This window comes from Triturus cristatus, chromosome 5_1 (genome assembly GCF_964204655.1).
Source record: "Triturus cristatus chromosome 5_1, aTriCri1.1, whole genome shotgun sequence".
Classification (NCBI taxonomy): Eukaryota; Metazoa; Chordata; class Amphibia; order Caudata; family Salamandridae; genus Triturus; species Triturus cristatus.
In genome coordinates, this window is record NC_140587.1 from 806,759,979 (window position 1) to 806,783,024 (window position 23,046).

Genomic DNA, 23,046 nt, shown 5'->3' on the forward strand with positions numbered 1-23,046 from the left:
GTGGGTCAGAGTGAAGCTGGCAATTCTAAAGCGAAAGGGAGAAAGCAAGTACTCCCCACTCCTAAGAGTGGAAGAAGTGTACGACCGAGCAGCGTTGCTCAGTGATGGAAACGTGTGGTCCCATGACCGCATGGCCAAGTGCAACAAAATCCTACAATGGCCCCGGGAGGACGCGGAAGGGGCGACACCACCAGAAGGGGCGACAAGGGAAGCAGGAGCTCCTAAGAGAGAATGCGGAGAGAACAGGAGTGAAGAACAAGACGGGGAGAGAGACATACTGGAAGGATGGGCCCCAGAGGAGAGAGCCCGGGAAGACGGTGAGGACGGAGTGAGAGAGAGCCAGGGCACTCCGGAAGGTAGAAGAGGGAGCCCGGTCGCAGAAGGAGGTCAAGAAGGACATACCACCCCGGTAAGACACACCCGGGTTGGGCGAGCAGTGGTGAGACCAGCCAAGTTCAGAGACTATGAAATGGACTGACCACCTGGTTAGGTACATTGTGTTGTATGGTATAAAAGGGGGAGATATGTAGTGTCGCGGTCTAGTTGACGCACACTACGTCAGGGCAGAAATGCGCGTAGTGGCCATATTGGACGCTACTGCGCATGCGCGTTAGTTAGCGCGGCGCGAGAGAAGCGAACGGAGCTTGTTGCCCGGCGCTCTCTCGGTGAGGTGGCTATAATTGGTGAATAAAGGCAAATTACACATTTATATCCTGTCTCCTGCTCATCCTTGGGAAGGGCCTGCACCATACAGCAAAGCAGCAACTTTACAACCTCAGCCGCATCGAGTGAGAAAGGTGAGGAGGAAACGAGCAGTGCACCCGACCGTGACTGCAGTCTCCCGCTGACTGAAGAGATAGCCCCGAGCCTCCCACGTAGATATCAAGTTGAAATCTCATGAGAACTCGGCGGCCATCTTTAGGCCAGGCGGGAGAGCCAATCAGAGGTTGAAGAAGGCCCGGCAGCCATTTTAAAGTCAGGCAAGGAAAAAATAGGAAATCTTGCCCCGTAGAAATCTTGGCGACCATTTTGAAGTCAGGTGAGGGAGCCAATCAGAGGCTGGAGAAGGCCCGGCAGCCATTTTGAAGTCAGGTGCGCCCTGGAAAAGCACAAGAAAAGCAAAAAGGTGGAAATTAAAGGAAATTAAGTACACTCGAAGAGGAAACTGCACACAAAAAAGGGGAAAGGCATACAGAGTCAGGAGAAGCAGGTCTGCACCACAACAACAATGACAGAGGAAGGCAATGACAACAGCGCAAATACAATCTTTTGCAGACCACTACCGTTCAACTTTCAGACCCACAGACAGGCATTCGCTGGGAAAGATGGTGTTGTGGTTGAACATTATTACTTCATTCTGACTCTTGACCATGTTGACTGGTAACTCCTGTATTCCACTTGGAATATGGAGTGTTGAGAGTCTGTTGAAGCCTGACCTGTGAATGGACTGGTGGTCTTTTACTCTTGTGCTTATTAAAAACTACACTGGATTTATCTCCTGCGTGAAGAACCCTTTTATTTTAACATTGGCGACGATGGACAACAACCTGCTGGGGACAGGTATTCATGGACCACCAGTTTCCCTCTTGAACCCACGGATACAAGGATAAACCATAAAACGAACATTGAAGAATCGTTTATTTTTCGAGGAACTACCTTCTTATATAAACTGTAAGTCAACCTTAAATGGACTGTATCTCCGTCATCTTTAAAATGTATTCCTTGTTAAGGATAAATTGGAGTCTTGTTGAATTGACCGTTACCTGCATGATTCAAATGAAGTGGCAGATTGTGGCCCCTCGCGGATGATTCAGCGCGACTCTGCTTCTATTGACTGTTCTTGTGGGCCTCCTGTGACGTTTGAACGCGCAAAAGCAGCTCTTTATGGTCTTTCCTCTAATGTGCCTCTGTGGCGTGAGGCTGCGTGTGGAAGTGCAACGCGCTAACTTCTTTTGGCCTTTTCTTCATTTCCGCATCCTCGAAGCATTTCCTGGTCGGCTACATCTTCCGGAGCATATTTTCAGTGCATTTTGCACATGCGCGGTGATGCGCACACCTACTAAACAAATTCACTGATCCTCTTGAGCATGCGTGGTGATGCACACACCAAATAACAACTTCTTTTGTCTTTGGAGCATGCGCGGTGATGCGCACACCATTCATTTGGATTTAAAATTCGAATTTTCATCATTGGATATGCGCGGTGATGCGCACACCTTTGCCTGAATTTACATTTCTCCTAAAACGTGTGCGATGATGCACACATTATTTACGAGTATAGAATATTGCATTGTGTAAGGCATATTGTAAGTAATTTGACCATTTTAAATATTTATACAGTCTACTTGTTATTGCTTATTCAATATTATTATTATTGTTTTTTAATTTTCATTGGGATTTCTGTCAACATTTATTAATAGTTTGCTTTTCTTTCACATATTTACCATGGCATCATCTAACATGTCTCAACCACCGCAGTTTCTTTCTGATAAGGGTGACCCTGCTCTCTGTTGGAATAGATGAAAATTATTATTTGACTCGTATTTGTTGCCCATTGGTGGTGAAACGTTCTCTGCTCTCAGAAAACAAGCAGTTCTTTTACACAACCTTGGAATTGAGGGTAGACATGTTTATGAAAGTCTAGAGGAAATTGTTTTGGGACGTGGTGAAGGTGAGCCTGAAAACGTATATGATATGTCAGTTATGATGTTAGAGAAGCATTTTGGAGCTAGAATAAATGTCGTATTAGAGAGTCATAAATTTTTCACAAGGGTTCAAGGTAAGCAGGAGAAAATTGGAAACTATGTTGCGACTTTAAAGACTTTAGCTCGCACATGTAATTTTGAACAACTTACTGATTCTTTAATAAGGGATCAAATTGTAAGATGTACAGATGATGTGAAGGTTCAACAAAAACTTTTAGCAAAAAATCCTGATCTCAAAGAAACAATAGCTATTGTTGAAAGCCTAGAAAATACTAATATGTGGGTTCGTGAAATGAAAGATGATCAAAAGGAGACAGTGCCTAATGAGGAAGTTGTTGTCAATGAAATAAAGAACGATAATGACAGTAGTGCTTGTGACAAGGTGAGTGATGTTAAAAGACAAAATAATTCTGATGTACGCAAGAAATTTAGCGGTAATGAACATCAAAATGTTGGGCGTTTTCCCAATGGTTTCAAGTGTTTTAGATGTGGTAGTGAAGGACATTTATCAAATAGTCAGAGTTGTTTTGCAAGATTTGCATTGTGTAAGAATTGTGGTCAAAAAAGGACACTATGCCCGTATGTGTCGCTGTGCTAAGACTCAATTTGTACATTGTGTAGAGGAGGAGGAAAAATCTTTGTTGAGTGTCAAAGGAGATGGTGTAGTTGATGGTGATACTTTGGAGATGCCTGTTTGTAACATCATTGTTGGGGGTAAGCAGTTGCCAGTTTTGGCTGACTCTGGTTCTTCTTACACGATGGTAGGAGATAAGAACTGGGAAACGTTATTCAGTACGGAAGACATAGAGCTTTCTCCACCTGATATTAATCCAGTTGGATATGGTGGTAAGAAGATTGATGTTTTAGGTTATGTTGTAATGAAAATACAATTTAAAGATAGAGAAACGGTGGGTAAAGTTTATGTGGCAAAAAGAGGACATAATTTGCTGGGTTGGAGTCATCAGAGAGACATGGGCATCACATTGAATCCCAATTCTCCTGAGAAAGTGTTATTGTTGTCTATTTGTCAACTACCTGATGATATTTGTTCAGAATTTCCTATGGTTTTTAGTGACGAACTAGGTTTATTAAAGAATTTTGAACATAAAATCATCTTGAAACATGGAGCTCAACCTTTTGTCTCAAAAGTGAGGAAAGTACCGCATCTAATGATGAAACCTTTAGAGCAAGAAATCAAGAAACTTCTTCAAGCCGGTGTCATCGAAGAGATTGAGAGCTCTGGGTGGTAGGCAACCCCTACCTAATATTTCAGAGACTTTGTCACTTATTAAAGATGCAAACTTTTTCAGCGTGATGGATTTATCGTCCGCATACCACCAAGTGAAGCTCCATCCGGATTCCAGGCACATAACTTCTTTTGTCACACCTATGGGGGCATACCTATGGGGGCATACAGGTTTATCCGTATGCCATTTGGTTTGGCCTCTGCAGCTGCTTGTTTTCAAAGAGTCATGTGTAAAGTGTTAGAAGGTTTACATAAGGTGTTAATATTTCAAGATGACATGTTAATATATGGTCGTGATGAACAGGAGCATGACAAGCAGTTGCGGGAGGTTCTTTCTCGGTTGCAAAGATCTGGGCTTGTAATCAAGAATGAAAAATGTAAATTTCGTGAATTATCTTGGGCACACAATTTCAGGAGAAGGAATCAGTCCGAAACTAGACCTAGCTGAAAGTGTAGTTAAAGTGCCTATACCCTCAGACAAGGACCAAGTACGATCTTTCTTGGGTCTTGCAGAATTTTGCTCAAAATTTGTTCCAAATTTTGCTAGCTTGTCTCTTCCATTAAGATTATTGTTAAAAAAAAATGCAAAGTTTGATTGGTCTCAAGAGTGTTCACTTTCTTTTGAAAGTATCAAGAAAATCATAAGCAGGATGCCTACCCTGGGACACTTTGATGCTTGCAAAAAGACCATTTTGACAACTGATGCGAGTATGAGTGGATTAGGAGCGCTATTATCCCAGGTTGTTGATGGATGAACCAAAATTGTTGCATTTGCCTCGCGTTCTCTATGAGGCGCTGAGGAGAGATATTCCGTTGTAGAACGCGAGGCCTTGGCAGTATATTGGGCTATTCATCATTTTAAGTTTTTCTTGTGGGGCATACCTATACTTGTTAAGACAGATCATCGACCATTATGTCAGATCTTTTCTTGTAGAGATGCTGAAAACTTGTCCCCTCGCATCAAAAGATGGATGGAAGGACTATCTGAATTTAACTTTAGAGTAGAATATGTTCCAGGCTCAAAAAACGTACCAGCTGATTGTTTGTCTAGGATGCCATTGGATCGTGTAGAAGGAGGAGTTGAGGATTCCTTAGTGGCATGGGTTTGTGAATCTGCTGTTGATGCTGATGGATGGTCTCGAGCTTGTCAAGAAGACAAGGATGTACTTAAAAATTGGATTGTCAAAGGTTGGCCTTCTGATCAAGATGTGCCGGATCCCTATATATCTTTTATCCATGTGAGAGATGAGTTGTGCATAATTGATGAGAAACTACTCAGGGGTGAGAGAATTATACCTCCTCGTAGTCTATGGAGCAAATTAATAAATTTGGCACATGAAGGACATGTAGGTAGGAATTTGACTAAGGCTAGGGTCCACGAATGGTATTGGTGGCCAGGCATGGACCGTCAGATTGAAGAAGTTGTAAAGGACTGTTGGGAATGTGCTAACAATGACAAAAGTAAGAAAACTAATGTAGCTCCATTATCTCCAGTAGAAATTCCCACTGAACCTTGGTACAAGTTGGGTTTGGATATTGCTGGACCTTTTGATGAACGTTATGTGCTGCTACTTGTTGATTATACTTCAAAATGGGTCGTAACTAAATGTGTGCCTATAGTTAACACTCAGTCTGTAATAGAGTTCCATTCAGAGGAATATTCTAGAGAAGGCATTCCAAAATGTCTCATTACTGATAATGGGGTCCAATTTGTTTCTCAGGAAATGTGTTCTTTCCTTAAGGATCTATCTATCAAGCACTTCAAAACTGCATTATATTCGCCACAAGCTAATGGTTTAGCAGAAAGTATGAACACAATTGTGAAGAACTGTGCCCAGAGAGCTCTGCAAATCAAATCATCTCTCAGATCCATGCTTAGGGAGACATTTTGGGCCCACCGCAATACTCCCAATTGTGTAACTTTGATGTCACCCTTTTCCATTTTGAGGGGTAGAAAACCTCACGATAAGTTAAATCCAGCTTGGTTGAGGAGGAGTTTAAGTGTGTGTCAATCTAAAGAAAGCCTCCAGACCAAAAGATTAGCTCATCAAGTAAAATATAAAGCTATATATGATTGTAAAAATAGGGTCTGCAATAAAGGTTGGTGTGTCGGAGAAAAATTGTTAATCAGGAGACCAGGTTTTCTAAAAAAAGGTAGTTCCAGGTTTATGGGCCCATTTGTGATTGCTGAAGTAAGAAAGAATGTTGTGCGTCTTAATTCCGGCAATGTTTGGAGTATGTCCAAATTGGTCAAGTGGAATAGTTGTAGTTCCAGATCTTTTAAAACCTCTTATGGTCATCCTGCTTTACCGAGTATGTTAAGTGACCAAATTTCTAATTCTGATGCTCAATCTAATAATGTAATTGACAGGAACCTTACTGGAGGACAGTCCGCAAGCGGATTAAGGTTTCCTCCTGTTTGGCATCATGATTATGCTATGATGTCGTTTTTACATTTTTTGGGAACAATGCATTTTTCTCTTTTTGGATTTAGGTTCTATATACAAAGTTCTTATGTGTTAACTTAGACATAGATGTGACCATTATATTGTTCCTTTTCCCATTTATTCATATTTTCTTTCATTTATCTTTCTTTTATTATTGTATTATCATTTCATGGGAGGAAGATGTGTTGTGGTTGAACATTATTACTTCATTCTGACTCTTGACCATGTTGCCTGGTAACTCCTGTATTCCACTTGGAATATGGAGTGTTGAGAGTCTGTTAAAGCCTGACCTGTGTATGGACTGGTGGTCTTTTACTCTTGTGCTTATTAAAAACTACACTGGATTTATCTCCTGCGTGAAGAACCCTTTTATTTTAACAGATGGATAAGGCAATTTGAACGCTACATGCGTGCCACATGAAAGGACTACACAGAACAGCAAAGCATAGATCTGTTCCTAAACTTCGTAGGTAGTGAGGTTTAGGACCTTTTGATAACATTTCCCTCAGAACAGACCTCAACATACAAGGGACTGATGACGTGCCTCACGGACAAATTGGGCCCTCAAAGAAATGTGGACTTTGAGTGATACACGTTCAACACCACATGCCAACTGGCAGAGGAGTCCCTCACAGATTTTGCGACCAGACTACTCAAACTAGTTACATATTGCGAATTCGACAAATTTGAGAATGAGCAGGGCATACGACTACTCATCATTGAAGGCTGTCAGTCAGTGGAATTCCGTGCACGAATACTGAAAGAACCGTACACTTTCGAAAAAATACAAACAATGGCCCGAGCTGAGGCCAGAGCAAAAGCAAATGCCAGGCAAATGAAAAATGGAAAGGCAAGAGCAGTGGAATAAGCCAACTGCGTAGCTGGGAACGTCAGAAAACGAGACAAAACACCGCCGCCCTGGAAGCAGAAACAAGAAAAAATATGCTATCGCTGTGGACTAGAATTCCCACATGCTGGCGTCTGCCCAGCGATTGGTCACAAGTGCCGGAAACGCAACAAGGAAAACCATTTCTCGAGTGCCTGCATGAGTGGACAATTCAAAAGTGAGCAAGGGAGACCAGCAAGCCCACGGACAGCGACAAGCAGATACGCACGGCACATGAACACACGGCTGTATCTGATGTCAGATGTACCAACGGAAGATAGCACCCCAGAACAGATCCATCTAGTAGACAAACAGGAGATAAAGAAAACAGCGACGGTGAACATTGAGGTAGGGAGTTACAGCACAAGCTTTGTACTGGACAATGGAGCTACATGCAACATCATGTGCATGTCAGAATATGAAAAGATGAGAGTGAAACCGCCGCTATCACCGTTCGCTGTTGATGTGTTCACCTGGGGCTTAAGAAAACCAGTGGTGAACATGGGGAAGTTCATAGAGACACTGACATACAAAGAAAGGTCGGTAAAGGAGGAAGTACATGTGCTACGAGGAGACATTCCAGCACCGTGTCTACTAAGCAATGTCACCGCGCAGGTGATGGTTCTCTTAGCAATGACCTATAACATGTCAGAACGACAAGACATTCTGAGGGAGCATTACCGAAGAGTGCCCATACATCTGCAACCAGAGGTGGAAGAAGAAATACAAAGCCTACTGGCACAAGACATCATAGAGCCAGCTGATGGACCGACCCCATGGGTATCTCCGACAGTCGCAGTACCAAAGAAGAACACATCAAAGATTCGCATTTGCGTTGACATGAGAATACCAAACAGGCAATTGAGAGGGAAAGACACCCAGGTCCTCACTTAAACGACATGATCAGCTGTCTTACTGGTGCATGCAGATTTTCAAAGTTAGACCTGTGCAAAGGATACCATCAACTGGAGCTTGATCCCCAATCACGATACATCACAACATTCTCCACCCATATGGGTCTTTTTCGCTACAAGCGACTAAGTTTTGGAATATCAGCAGCAGCAGAAATATTTCAAGAGCTCATAAGGCAAGTGATCAGGCCTGTAAAGACGAGTTTGAATTACAATGATGACATCCTGGTATTCGGTCGCTCAGATGAGGAGCACGACAAGGCCCTACATGAGGTCTGCAGCCAATTGGAACAAGCAGGCCTGACCTTAAATGAAGATAAGTGTGAACTGGGGAAAAGGGAACTAGTGTTCTTTGGACACATCTTTTCAAAAAAAGTAATGAGTTTGGATCCCAGCAAAGTGGAAACACTGGAAAAAGCAAGGCCTCCAACAGAAGTGGCAGAAGTGAGGTCATTTCTTGGGTTAGCAAGCTACTGTGCTCAATACATAAAGAACTTTGCCACAGTGAGCACACCCCTTCGGGATCTAACGAAGCAGGGTCAGAAATTTCTCTGGACACATGAATGTGGCAGGGCATTTGAGAGCATCAGACACGCAGTAATGGCTGTAGATCATCTTGCTTATTTCAACCCATCGCTATGCACTGAGCTCACTGTTGACGCCAGCCCGGTAGGGTTAGGAGCAATTCTAACGCAACACACGCCTGGAAGAGACTCGCCCAGGCACATTGTCGCATATGCGAGCAACAGCTTATCGGACATGGAAGGGCATACTCACAACCAGAGAAGGAAAGTCTAGCAGTAGTATGGGCTTGTGAACACTACCACATGTTCATCTACGGAAAACCTTTCACCATTGTAACTGACCACCAAGCCCTAGTGACAATATATGGAAACCCAAAAGCAAAGATACCGCCATGCATTGAAAGGTGGGGAATAAGACTGATGAATTATGACTTCAAGACAGTAAACAAACCGGGAAAGTAACACAACCCAGCTGACAATCCCCTACCGCAGGCAACAAAAAACACATCCATGGCAGAAGAGTACCTAAATTTTGTGTTAAAGCAGAAAACTCCCGTGCCAATAACAACTGAAGAGCTAGAACGAAAGACAACAAGGGATGCCACAATGCAAGCCATCAAAATAACAACACAACAGCAAAGATGGAGACGCGTAAACAACAACAGCCCCATGGGAAGAGGAGTAAGCAGGGAAGAAATGCTTGCGTTCAAAAACATACAAGAGGAACTCTCGGAAACAGAAAGAGGAATCATACTAAGAGGAACAAAGATAGTAATACCAAAAGCATTGCGGTGGCAGACTGTAAATCTGGCACATGAGTCCCACAGAGGCATAGTAGCAACAAAATAGATGCTATGGCAAAGAGTATGGTTCCCAGGTTTGGATCAACTGGTGGAAGACACCATCCTAAACGTCACCTATGCCAAATAACGGGACGGCCCGCAAAGCCAGAATAGCTACAGATGTCGTAGCTTCCAGGGGCAGTGTGGACAACATAGGCAGCTGATTTCTATGGCCCATTGGACAATGGCAACTACTTGCTAGTGGTCATTGATGGGTACTCCAGGTCTCCTATAGTTCGACACGTCTCATCCTCCACTGCAACGTTGCCAATACTGGATGACATTTTTGCAGCCTGGGGCTCCCCAAAAACAATGAAGACAGATAATGGGCCACCCTTCTCAGGAGAGGAGTTTCACAGATTCATGGCCTACCTGGTCATTCACCACCGGAAGGTAATGCCCCTGTGGCCACAAGCAAATGGCATGGTGGAAAGATTCATGGGTAACATCAAGAAAGCAGTCCAAAGAGCAAAACTGGCACAGATCTCTGTAGGCCAGGCACTCTGTCAAATATTAAGAGACCACCGAAACACACCTCACAGCTTGTCAGAATGTACCTCAAGTTCCACAGAAGCAGAAGTGACGATTACTCCCAATGCCCCTGCATCAGTGCAGCCACCAAGCAAGGGTAACGGCACTAGCACGGGGGAAAGGGGAAGTGGAAGAGAAGAGAAGAGACTGCCTCAGGATGGTGTATGACCTCTAGGTGGTGATTCTGCCTTCTCTGCTGAGTCTTCTGTAGTGTGTGGTTCTTCACTGGCACGTCTTAACGAGGTACACCTAATGCACAGAGGTGAAAAGGGGATTACAAGAACATCCTACTCTCCTAATCTTCCTAATGACTTTTATATTCCTCTGCTCCTACCTTTTACTCCTACAGGCTTGCTACTCTTCTATATAGTGATATTCTTTGTAATCTTTTAATTATTACTGACTTGCACATCTGCAGGCTTGAGAAATAAGTTCCATCTTCTTACAAAGAATTTGATATGTACATAAATAATGAATTAACGGAATACTCTCTCTTTCTTGCAGATTCTGTAGTGTAGAAAGTCTAGGTAGTTTCAACAACTTCCTTTGCAAAAGATGCGCGCAAAAAGGTACAGGGAAAGGTAAAATAGGGAGGAAAGGAAAAGGAAAGGTCGCCAAAGGGAGGAGAGGAAACTGGGGGTTCGGCGCAGATGCGCACTCACTGACTTTAGTCGCTGGCTCAGACTTGGCTTCTATTAGTTCACAGAGAAATCTGATACTCAGCCACTCCGGAAAACAGCTTCCTTCTCAGATGAACAAACGAATATTCCAGCCAGTTGAACTCTCCGCAACTTTCTTGACTGAAACTTGGGTAACCGAAAACCGCTTAACTTGACTACTCGACTACTAGCGGTTGATTCGGTTCTGTGGATTATTCCGAAAATATCTCTCTTCAAGTTCTAGGGCAGTTCTCCTCAGGATACTGGAGCTCACGGAAAACACTAGCTTCTCTCAGGATATCTCGATTGAAGTGCGCAGTTTGCCGCGCGCCCAACCGTCAAGTCAAAGATGTACAGCAAATGACGGCAAGAGCCGCGGCCATCTTGAAAGGTCCAACTGCACATAGAACATTATAAGTCTCGATATAAGTTCACCACTTGCGGCTTCACAAGAATCCGCTGTCTCTTTGGTTTTTGCCATTTATGGTGCACTGCTGACACCACATGAGTCTGATTCCTGACAGTACCCCCTCTCAAAGGCCGATTCATCGGCCCAGGTTTGAAGGGGTATCGAATGTGAAATCTTTTTTAAAGTCGAGGAGCATGAATATTCTTAGCTAACTCCCAGGAGCGATCTTCAGGTCCATAGCCTTTCCAGTCTACTAAGTAGTAAAGCCCAACTCTAGTTCTTTTGGAATCTAATATATCTTTGACCTCATATTCAGGATGTCCATTAATCACTAGGGGCGCTAGAGGCTTCACTATTCTCGTGTTTGGAGTGCATCTTTTAATCAGAGAGACATGGAAAACTGGATGAATACCTGTATTTGAGGGCAATTTTAATTTTACCGTTACAGGGCTTAGTACTTTTTCAATTAGGTAAGGTCCCACAAAACGTGGCTGAAATTTCCGATTACCCTTGAGATGGAGATTACGTGTAGATAACCACACCAAATCACCCACCCTGTAATCTGGAGCCATTTTTCTATGTTTGTCTGCCTGTTTCTTATAACTCGCTTTAGCCTTGACTAAATTGGATTCTGCCGATTTGCGAGTGTTAACAAGATCTTGCATGAGGTCTCTTACTGCTGGAACCCCCATATCTCCCTGTCCCATGAAAGGGTTTGGATGTCTACCATAATTTAGGAAGAAAGGAGAGAACCCAGTAGACACATTTTTTGCATTATTACATGCAAACTCTGCCATCCATAAAAAATCAGACCATTCACCCTCCTGATCCAGAAGGAACATTCTCAGATATTGTTCCAACTCATGGTTGACTCTTTCGGTCTGCCCGTCTGTTTCAGGATGATAACTGGTGGAAAATCTGGTCTCTACTCCCAACTCTTGCATGAAGGCTCTCCAAAAATGGGATACAAACTGAGACCCTCTATCTGAAATCAGGATTTTTGGGACTCCATGTATCTTAACAATGTGCTCACTGAAAAGTTTGGCTAACTCCCTCGCAGTAGGAACCCCTTTTAAAGGTATGAAATGGCTCATCTTAGTGAAGGTGTCAACAAAAACTAACACAGTGTTATACCCATGACTCGGAGGCAGATCCACTATGAGATCCATGGTGACTGTGTGCCAAGGTTGGGAAGGGGTGGGCAAGGGATGCAAAAGGCCTGATGGGGCTTGTCTCATGGCTTTTCCTTGGGCACAGGTTGGACAAGTTCCCACATATTGTATGACACTGGACCGAATCTCTGGCCACCAAAAATATCGTTGAATGAGCTCGAGAGTCTTTTGAATACCTTTATGTCCAGCCAAAGGTTGATCATGGCATGCTTGCATTGCTTTGTGCTGAAGTTCTGCAGTGGGTAAATACAGGGCACCTTGAACGTAGGGTAACTGTTCGAAGATTTCTCGTACAGAATCCTGTTGAACCCAATTCTGTATCTCTTCTGGAGACAACCTTTTCTTTACTTCTTCTTTGAAATCAACCAAATCAAGTGTACAGATGATCTTGGTTTCTGGGATGATAGTCTTTTGAGTCATTGGAGGCTCTTGAGCTTCTGTCTGAATTCGGGACAATGCATCTGCCTTTCCGTTCTTATTTCCTGGGCGGTAGGTAATCACAAAATCGAAGTCTGCAAAATAGAGAGACCATCTTAAGAGACGAGGGGTCAAAGTTCTAGCAGATTTCAAAAATTGTAAATTCTTGTGATCAGAATAAACTGTAACAGTATGACGAGCTCCCAACAAATAGTGTCGCCACTCTTCAAACGCATCTTTCACCGCCAACAATTCCTTCTCAGCAATTGTATAATTGACTTCGGCAGGCGTAAGCTTTCTAGAACGAAAAGCCACTGGATGAAGCTGTCCCGTTGTCTTGTGACGCTGAGACAGCACTCCTCCAATGGCTAAATCTGAAGCATCCGCTTCCACAAAGAAGGGTTCTGCCGGGTCTGCATGTAGCAAAATGGGAGCAGTAGTAAAGCTCTTCTTGAGAAACTCAAAAGCCATCTCAGCCTCCTCAGTCCAATGAAATTTCTGGCCTTTCTTCAAGAGTTTGGTGATAGGAATAATTCTCTGTGAGAATCCTTGAATGAAGCGACGATAAAAATTAGCAAATCCCAAGAATCGCTGTATCTCCTTAACGTTTCCTGGAGAGGGCCAATTTATAACTGAGTGAATCTTCTTTGGATCCATGGTCACTCCTGCTGAGGAAAGGACAAATCCGAGAAACTCTACTGTTTGCACACTGAAAGCACATTTTTCCAGTTTCACATACAATTGATGCAGACGCAGCCTTTCCAAAACCTTCCTTACGTGGGTAGCATGTTCTTGTGGAATCTTGGAGAAAATCAAAATATTATCCAAATATACAATTGCGATCTTGTCAATCAAATCTCCCATGATATCATTAATAAAATGTTGAAAAGCGGCTGGGGCATTACAAAGGCCAAACGGCATAACTTGATATTCAAATAGCCCATATTTAGTTCGAAATGCCGTTTTCCACTCATGGCCTTCTTTGACACGAATAAGATGGTATGCCCCTCTTAAATCTAATTTCGTGAAAATTTGAGCTTCCTTTACTTGATCAAGAAGGACGGAAATCAAGGGTAACGGGTATCGATTCTTGATGGTCACTCGGTTGAGGGCACGATAATCAATGCAAGTCCTAAGAGATCCTTCCTTCTTGGGGATGAAGAATAAAGGAGAGGATACTGGGGACTGTGAAGGCCTAATAAATCCATTAGCCAAATATCGATCCAAATACTCCTTGAGGTAGCGATTTTCACCTTCAGTTAGGGCGTAGATCCTTGAACAAGGCAGAACCGCTCCCGGTTCCAATTCGATGGTACAATCGTATGGACGATGTGGAGGTAATTTTTCTGCATCTTTTTCACAAAAGACTTCTTTAAACTCTTGATACTCAGGGGGAATTTCTGTAGTACTGATGACACAAATTGATTCTCCTCCGCCCGATAACAAGGTTGCTTGTGAGGGTTCGGTATCTTCCTCAGAATCATGGTAACAATGTTCTAGACAATATTGGGAATTCATGTATACTGTTCGGTTTTCCCAGTCTATAGTAGGATTATGGATAGTGAGCCATGGAAGCCCCAAAATCATCTGAAATTGAGGTGCATCAATAAGATTAAATTGAATAGTTTCACTATGGCCATCTGCTTGAATCAACTTCAAAGGTTCAGTGTGCTGAGTGATGGGCCCAGAGGAGAGATTAGTTCCATCTACTGCCCGAACCAATTCACTTCTCTCTTTACTGATGCCTTTTATACCCATTCTTCGTGCATATTTTATGTCGCAGAAGTTTCCTGTGGCTCCAGAATCTAGCATAATGGCAACCCCAGAAATTTCTTGCTCCCGAAACTGAATAGTCATATGCAAAATCAAATGAGGTGTCATGGTTTGTAAAGTGTTCATCACATAATGGGAATTCGGAGCCATCTTTTCTTCTGACACCACCAGTGTGCTCCCCTCTACTGATGGTGTTGCTCGTTTCCCTTCACCAAAGTTTTAGGCCTTTTTGGACACTCTTTTACAAAGTGTCCTGAAGTTCCACAATACATACACAGTCTTTTCTGTCTTCGTTGTTCCTTCTCTTCTTTACTCAAAGGGCCTCTTACCATTCCAATTTGCATTGGTTCCACATCCGAAGGAGACGTCTTATTGGTCTCTTGTCGACTTCGATCAAATCTAGGAGGTTGGAAACGAAATTCTTTTCTTCTTTCACCTTTCCGTTCTGTCCAACGAAAATCGATTTCTAAAGCCAGATCCACTAAAGCTGATAATTCAGTAGGACGGTTAGGAATTTGAGCTAATGTGTCTTTGATTTCTTCTCGCAACCCTCTGTAGAAGAGAGCCGCTCTTTTCTCTTCTGGCCACTCCGTTTCCACAATCAACTTATTAAACAGGGTTAAATAAGTTACCAAATCCTTACTTCCTTGACGAAGTTCTAAAAGTTCATTGTCCGTGACTTGAGAGATCTTTCTTCTGTCAAAAATCCTCAAAAATTCGGCCTTAAAACGCTCCAGGTCATACAAAAATGGGGAGTCTTTGGACACCAATGGCATTGCCCAGTTAGCCGCATCCCCACTCAGATAAGAGAGAATAAACGCAACCTTGGATTGTGCGTCAGGGAATAACGCTGGTCGACACATGAAATGGAGGGAACATTGTGTCAAGAATAATTGCGCTTTCTGTGCGTCCCCAGAATACCTTTCAGGAGAAGCTAATGGAATTAGTGGGGAAACAGAATGGACCACTTGTGCAACAGTCCTAGGGTTGGACTCTGAAGACAAATTGGGGGAAGAGGTCTGAGCTACAGGAGTGGCTCCCGATACTAACCCATCGACTCTCCGAGTTAGCAAAACCGTTTCCTCCCTTACCGCTCCTAAATCCCTTTGAATGGCCTCTAACATCTCCCCTAAGGATTTTAAACTAAAACCTTCCGCCATTCTGCTTGGGTGGAAATTACTTCGTGGGCACTTCAATCTGTCAGAATGTACCTCAAGTTCCACAGAAGCAGAAGTGACGATTACTCCCAATGCCCCTGCATCAGTGCAGCCACCAAGCAAGGGTAACGGCACTAGCACGGGGGAAAGGGGAAGTGGAAGAGAAGAGAAGAGACTGCCTCAGGATGGTGTATGACCTCTAGGTGGTGATTCTGCCTTCTCTGCTGAGTCTTCTGTAGTGTGTGGTTCTTCACTGGCACGTCTTAACGAGGTACACCTAATGCACAGAGGTGAAAAGGGGATTACAAGAACATCCTACTCTCCTAATCTTCCTAATGACTTTTATATTCCTCTGCTCCTACCTTTTACTCCTACAGGCTTGCTACTCTTCTATATAGTGATATTCTTTGTAATCTTTTAATTATTACTGACTTGCACATCTGCAGGCTTGAGAAATAAGTTCCATCTTCTTACAAAGAATTTGATATGAACATAAATAATGAATTAACGGAATACTCTCTCTTTCTTGCAGATTCTGTAGTGTAGAAAGTCTAGGTAGTTTCAACAACTTCCTTTGCAAAAGATGCGCGCAAAAAGGTACAGGGAAAGGTAAAATAGGGAGGAAAGGAAAAGGAAAGGTCGCCAAAGGGAGGAGAGGAAACTGGGGGTTCGGCGCAGATGCGCACTCACTGACTTTAGTCGCTGGCTCAGACTTGGCTTCTATTAGTTCACAGAGAAATCTGATACTCAGCCACTCCGGAAAACAGCTTCCTTCTCAGATGAACAAACGAATATTCCAGCCAGTTGAACTCTCCGCAACTTTCTTGACTGAAACTTGGGTAACCGAAAACCGCTTAACTTGACTACTCGACTACTAGCGGTTGATTCGGTTCTGTGGATTATTCCGAAAATATCTCTCTTCAAGTTCTAGGGCAGTTCTCCTCAGGATACTGGAGCTCACGGAAAACACTAGCTTCTCTCAGGATATCTCGATTGAAGTGCGCAGTTTGCCGCGCGCCCAACCGTCAAGTCAAAGATGTACAGCAAATGACGGCAAGAGCCGCGGCCATCTTGAAAGGTCCAACTGCACATAGAACATTATAAGTCTCGATATAAGTTCACCACTTGCGGCTTCACAAGAATCCGCTGTCTCTTTGGTTTTTGCCATATATGGTGCACTGCTGACACCACATGAGTCTGATTCCTGACACAGCTCCACGGGATGATGCCCAGCAGAACTGGTGCTGGGAAGAACAAGCAGGACAGCTAGAGGCAAAAGCGCCACCAGAACACAATAGCATTGCAGCAAGAGATCAGGAAGCGAAAAACAAAATGAAACTATATGCGGACATGCCACATCATCATAAATGAGGCAAGGGGATTCAGTTCTGGTGCGCCAACGACAAGCAAGATAATCAGACAGTCCTTTCTCAGGTGAACCGCTGACAATAATAAATGTCAAAGGGCCAATGATAACAGCTGCATCGGGCCCCTACTGTGATCTCCAGAAATAGTTCACATTTCAAGGGACTCAAGACATCAGATGAGGACGGAAGAGATACAGCATCCAAGATCAATGCAACACATGACAAAGAGGAAGTTATGGGCAGCCTGGGAATGATGCCACACAACAGCAAGAGACAAGAAGAGGTACCAAACGAAGGGACAGAAGGGTCTTGCCCAAAGAAAGTGAGCAGAAGGCACAGAGACTTATTGAGGAAATATAGTGGTGGGGTCAGCAAACACTCTCTCTCTCTCTCTCGCTCTCTCTCTCACTCTCACTCTCTTTCTTTCTTTCTTTCTTTCTTGGGAGAGATATCGTAACCTGGGGCAGAGGGTACTAGGACCCTGCACCCCAGTCGTGGGAAGGATCAGCAAACGGACACCACTTCCGGTCAAGGAGTGGGGACGACGGGCATTGTGGTGCTACGAGGGCAGGAAAGAAGACCTGCCTGTGGGCACGGACGAAGAACAAGAATAAAGAATAATTACCACCTACATGTCTCTACGTGTTTATGGGACATCGGGGACACGACAACCTTGTAAAGCGCGCCCAAACCTTTAGCCTGAGACTGACCTTTATTCATGTTATTCTCAATATGGCCCTTATCACTAAGATTACCACACATTATCTTCCCCCGAACAGTATAGGATTTACTAGTTCTAACTTTTGTGCGCCCCGGGACCATAAATAAATGCAATATTTGGGTTTCTTCCTACCATGAAAGCCCATGATATTACTTTTAAAGATGTTAATCTGTAAATGGTGAGCAAACTGTTGCAATGCCTGATCACGACTATTTAAACCTCGTAGAGTAAGGTCCAGGGGCCAGATTTACGACCAGTTTTTGCATGCGCAAACGGGTGTGCGACCCTTTTGCGCATGCAAAAACCTACATGGTCAATGTAAAAACACTATTTTGCAAATCACATAAAATTGACTCGCTTTTAGGAAGGGGCGTTCCCTTCCTAATAGTGAGTCCCTAGCCATTTATTAATATTTTGTAACCGCCAGTCATTCCCAATGGGCTCGCAAATTGCGTGTCGCTCATTAATATTCATGAGCCTTGCAATTTGCGACCCATTGGGAATCACAAACAGTGTCTGAGACACTGATGTACATTGGATTTAGCGCCTCGCAATTTACGTCTCGCAATTTGTCGCAAATTGCGAGGCGCTAAATCCAATGGTCGTACATCTGGCCCCAGATTTATTATGTCGTCCGCATTTAATAAACAGGCTATTGCCTTTCCGCCAATTAACTGAGCTATGCTCACACTGTGATAAGCGGGCTCGGAGGTCCGAAATGTATAGAGAAAAGAGTAACAGAGTTAGGAGAGACCCTTGTTTTAGACCATTTAGTGTTGGTATTTCCTTACAAAAGCCCGATCACCGCCTAGCAATACTCTGCACAGGCAGAGGAGTTTAGGGTAATAACTAAATCTAGGAGGGTGCACGGCATACCAAGTCTTAAGAGCTTTCTCCTCAGCAAAGATTGATCGACTTTATCAAATGCTGTGGAAAAGTTTATAAAGGCCACATATTTCACTCCCCCTTTCACTGTTACATACTTCTCATTGATCACCCAGAGAGCTGCTATATTATCAATAGTTCCATGTTTTCTCCTGAACCCAGTTTGCTCCATGGGTATGATTTTGTTATCTTCGGCCCACTTGCTTATCTGGGTCAATAGGCATTTTCAAAAATCTTTGCCCACCGCATCTAAGAGGGAGATCTGATGGTAGTTCCCTGGCAGTTTTCAATTTCCCGCATCTTAAATAGCGGGACTATAACACTTCCAGTCCAGGAGGGTTTAACTCTCCTATGCTTATAGAAGATTTTGAAAACCAGGAACAGTATTTTGCTCCAAATGTTTCTTCTTTTTTTATAACAGAGATTAGGACTTCTTCGGGCCCCATCACAGCAGAGGTCTGCATTCCTCAGATGGCCTCTTGATTTCATTTACGAATGGAGGGTCATGGCTATGTATACCCCCTTCTGAATTGGACAGATCAACCTCCTCTCCATTTGCTGCATACAAGTTAGAAATAAAGTCAAACCAGCTTGTTTCTGAAATGGCCGAGGGAAAAGATCTAACTCTTTACTCACAGCCCTCTGCCACTAAAGTCCAAAAGGACCTAAACTGTGCCTTAACAGCAGCTTCTCTTACATCAACCCAAAGCCTGTCACATGCCTCTCTTTTTATACAAGCCTTTAGCCAACTCCTTCGTCTCTTTAATAGGAACATCCTAGCATCCTTCTCAGGATAATATGACACACATTGTTTCCTAACTAGGGCATTTATTTCTCTATTTAATAGTAGTACCGGGAGGGGAGTTTGCTTAAAATTTCCCTTGGGTGCTTTTTGGAACTATCCAATTAATCTCTCACCCAGACATCAAGTTTTTCAAGTGTGTTTTCCCACTGTGTTCTCCCAGTTTTTTTGATCAAATCTAGAAGAGGACTCATCAAACCTCCACGAACTGATAGGAGACAAACTTAAATCCAGGAAAAAAGTCAACAGACAGTGGTCGCTGATGGGCATATCCACTGCCTTTAAGTTGCCCAACAGATAACACGAGTTACATCCGACCATAATATAATTCAAAATTGCTCCTCCCCTTTGTGATTTATGCATGGATTGTGCAGGGGAGTCTGAGGGTAGTCTCCCATTAGCAATAATGCAGTCATTGCTTTTCAATTGGTCGTGTAGGAACGTCCTTCTATTATCAGTTCTTATCTTTGGAGGAAAGGCAAATGGAGGGATTCACAGGGCTTCCTCTTTTTCATCATCGCACTGTTGGTGCAAAGCATAATGAGATATTTTACAGTTTAGATCCCCTACCAATATTACATGGCGAACCTGTTCCCTATCCAGGATTTTTTTGGATAAAAGAAAATACCTTCTGCAGGAGTGCATCTTTGGTTGTATCTGGCGGAATATAAGCATTTACCAGTAAAAGTGGATGGAACAGAGTTACTGCCATAAATAAATTAGTGGGATCTCTTTGACACACATACTTCCACTTAAACCTATTGGACAAAAGGCATGTTACTCCTCCCTTTGCGTGTCCCGCTCCTGGACGGCCTGCCTTTACAAGACAAAATAAAATAATCTTCGCACTGAAACTCCCCATCACACCATGTCTCCTGGAGACCAATCACGTCTGCCTTTAACAAGCTTAAAAAGTGCAACTTCTCCCTACTATTCTATATTCACTCTGCATTCTAGTAGATAATCTTCAGCTCATTGCTAATTATGGGGCAGCAGAGAATGACTGAGCATACGTGCACTATTTAAAACAGCAGGCAACCAATTCCATCTGTGTATTTCATCATTTACACATTGATCAAAGGTTTTTAAGGGTTCCCTGAATGACACCTGTCTGCCATTGTTTCCTAGGTGAACTTACAGCCCCTTATAATCGACCGACAGCTCACTACTAGAAGATGCAGGGAGAGACAACCCCCTACCCCTCTCGCTACTCTTGTGTGAGACCATACTTACGCCCTGTACACCGCTCTCTTCCAGTGCTGGAAAAACATTGATACCTCTGCAATGGCAAGCTTTCAGAATTTTGTAATATTGTAATTGCAATTATTTTTTAATGAAAGGTCACCCTTGATTTAGATCCTAGCCCTGTGTATAATAAAGAACTAAAGTAATTTCCCTGCTTTGGATTAAATTCAAAGTCTCGATGTCCATGAAACATGCCTGCAAAGAGGACCTATTCAGAATTAAACCAGGGTCAAAAGGGGGAATAAAGTCTAATACACAGGTATCAATATTGCAATATTGCACCACATGGAACTTTTGGCTTCTTGATTAGGCGATTCCGGGGTCCGTCTGCATGCTTTAATCCACAAATAGGTTAGTCATTGGATTCGCCAAGCATGAGGGTACACTTACAGGGCTCGCTACCAGAAATTTGGCAATGGCCATTATGAGCTTTGTGAGAGATCCGTCCTCTCTCTGAATCACAATTTTCTGAGTCCCCTTTTTGGAATTCTGTGATTGGATCTTTTCTTCCTTCTCCGATTTGTTTTATCCCACCCTTAGGTTTTGACTGGAGGAGACAGGACTCACCGACACTTATGTACTGCCTAGAGCGAGATTTGAAGTTAGGGAACACTTCCTGTTCTGCACTCAAATTGTTCCCGGCGGAAACCCTAGCTGCAGGAATAGTAAGTGTCAAAGTTGTACCTTATAGAACCGATTGGTCTTTCAGCAGTGAGAGCTTCTTTAGGGGTGACTTTACACTGTGGTTTTCCTGCCTGGGAATCTAAATCAATTTGTGTACGTGCTTCTTTATGGTCATCCATTATGGTTGTCACTGGAATCCCCTCCATTGGGGCCGTTTGCCCAGGGCCAGTCCCTTGTCTTTCTTGTCATTGATCAGTTCCTTCAATATTGCCGTCACTGTGTCAAAAATAGAGTCTGACCCGCCTACACATTTTTCCAGCAAATTTAAAATGGACAATAAAACTCTTTCTAAGCAGAATAAGGAGGCAGAAACCTTTACCTCTTGATCCGGGGGAGGGTGACACAGCTGATTGTAAATTACTTCCAAATCTGGTGTCGCTTATAGTTGAGATAACAAAGAAGAGTGATTTGAAGGTGTACTGCTGAAGAGTTTGAGACCAGTAGGTAATATCAAAGGAGGGGGCTCCACGAGCTGCAATTTATGATCCCTATCTTGTAGCCCATACCTCCTACACAGATTTAAATCTATGTCTGGCAACGTGAAGTACTCAACCAATGTGCCTGGGTCTGCTCTTTGAGAAGGAACCTCATGGGTTGCTATTGATGACCTGTCTGCTACAATAGGGGCTGATAGTGGCGTATCAGTGACTAGGCATAAAGGAGAGGAGTGCTTATGGGGGAGTTTAGGGGTCACAGTTTGTGGACCAGGTTCTTCTCTTTGGAGAGGATCCACGTGGTGCAATGCTGTTAAATTGTCCTCCTCAACGGGCGTTGCTATTGGAACAACCCCCAAAAGAGCTTCACCCACTTAATCTTTCAGACCGAGTAGCCCCATTTGGCCCCAGAAAGTGGTTTGCAATATCTTTCAATTTGTCATTAGTTGTCTTCTCTTTTTCCCAGAGTGAAGATTTATTTCTTGCCTTTTAGTGCAATGACTGAGGGATCTCTATTCCATAGCTGATTGGATTTGTTTTTTGTACACGCCCTCCTCAATAGCAGGTGACCTGATTTCAGTTTCTTTGCGGTCGTTATGCTCCTCTGATACCTCATGTGTGAGTATTTCAAGCACTCTTCTTGTATTTGAGGAGATAAGAGACCACCGAGATCCCTTTAGGACTTATGTCCTCAGTCACTATACAGCCCGGAGTGTGCCCTGCGCAGTCCTATTCCTATTCAGACTTCTTGCACTCACTACCTCAGTTGTACTCCGATGCACACCACAAGCTTCAAGGTCCCTGGACAGGAGAGGTACTTGCAGTATTTCAAATCACGCGGTGAATGATGGATATTAGATGCTTTTACGCAGTTAGAGTCCCATAAAAATGAAGTACACTCCCCTAAGTATCACACTGCTCAGGGGTATACCAAGCCTGATCCCCAGTGGAGGTCTTCAGCAGGGCTGAGAGAAGCCATAGAGCAACAAACGCAATATCCTTTAAACTGGAGACTTAAAAGCAACTCCTAACAAATTCTAGGAAAAGAAGCCATTTCAATTTATGCGAAAAGTGCCTCCTCACGAAAGGCTGGTGGAGTAAAATTATATTAAAAACTGCTGTCTGTGACATTCATTCCTTCAAACTCCTTTATGAATACTGCAGGGTAGAGGAGTGAAAGAAGAAGTGGGATGGGGGTGGGCGTGGGCAACAAGCCGCACCATGACCTA

General features: G+C 43.4%; 1 long non-coding RNA gene across 2 annotated transcripts in view; it reads left to right on the top strand.

The window, feature by feature from the left end:
- Positions 1-23,046, top strand: part of LOC146831502 (uncharacterized) — an 89,435-nt gene that overhangs the window by 50,000 nt on the left and 16,389 nt on the right. The window lies entirely within an intron of this gene.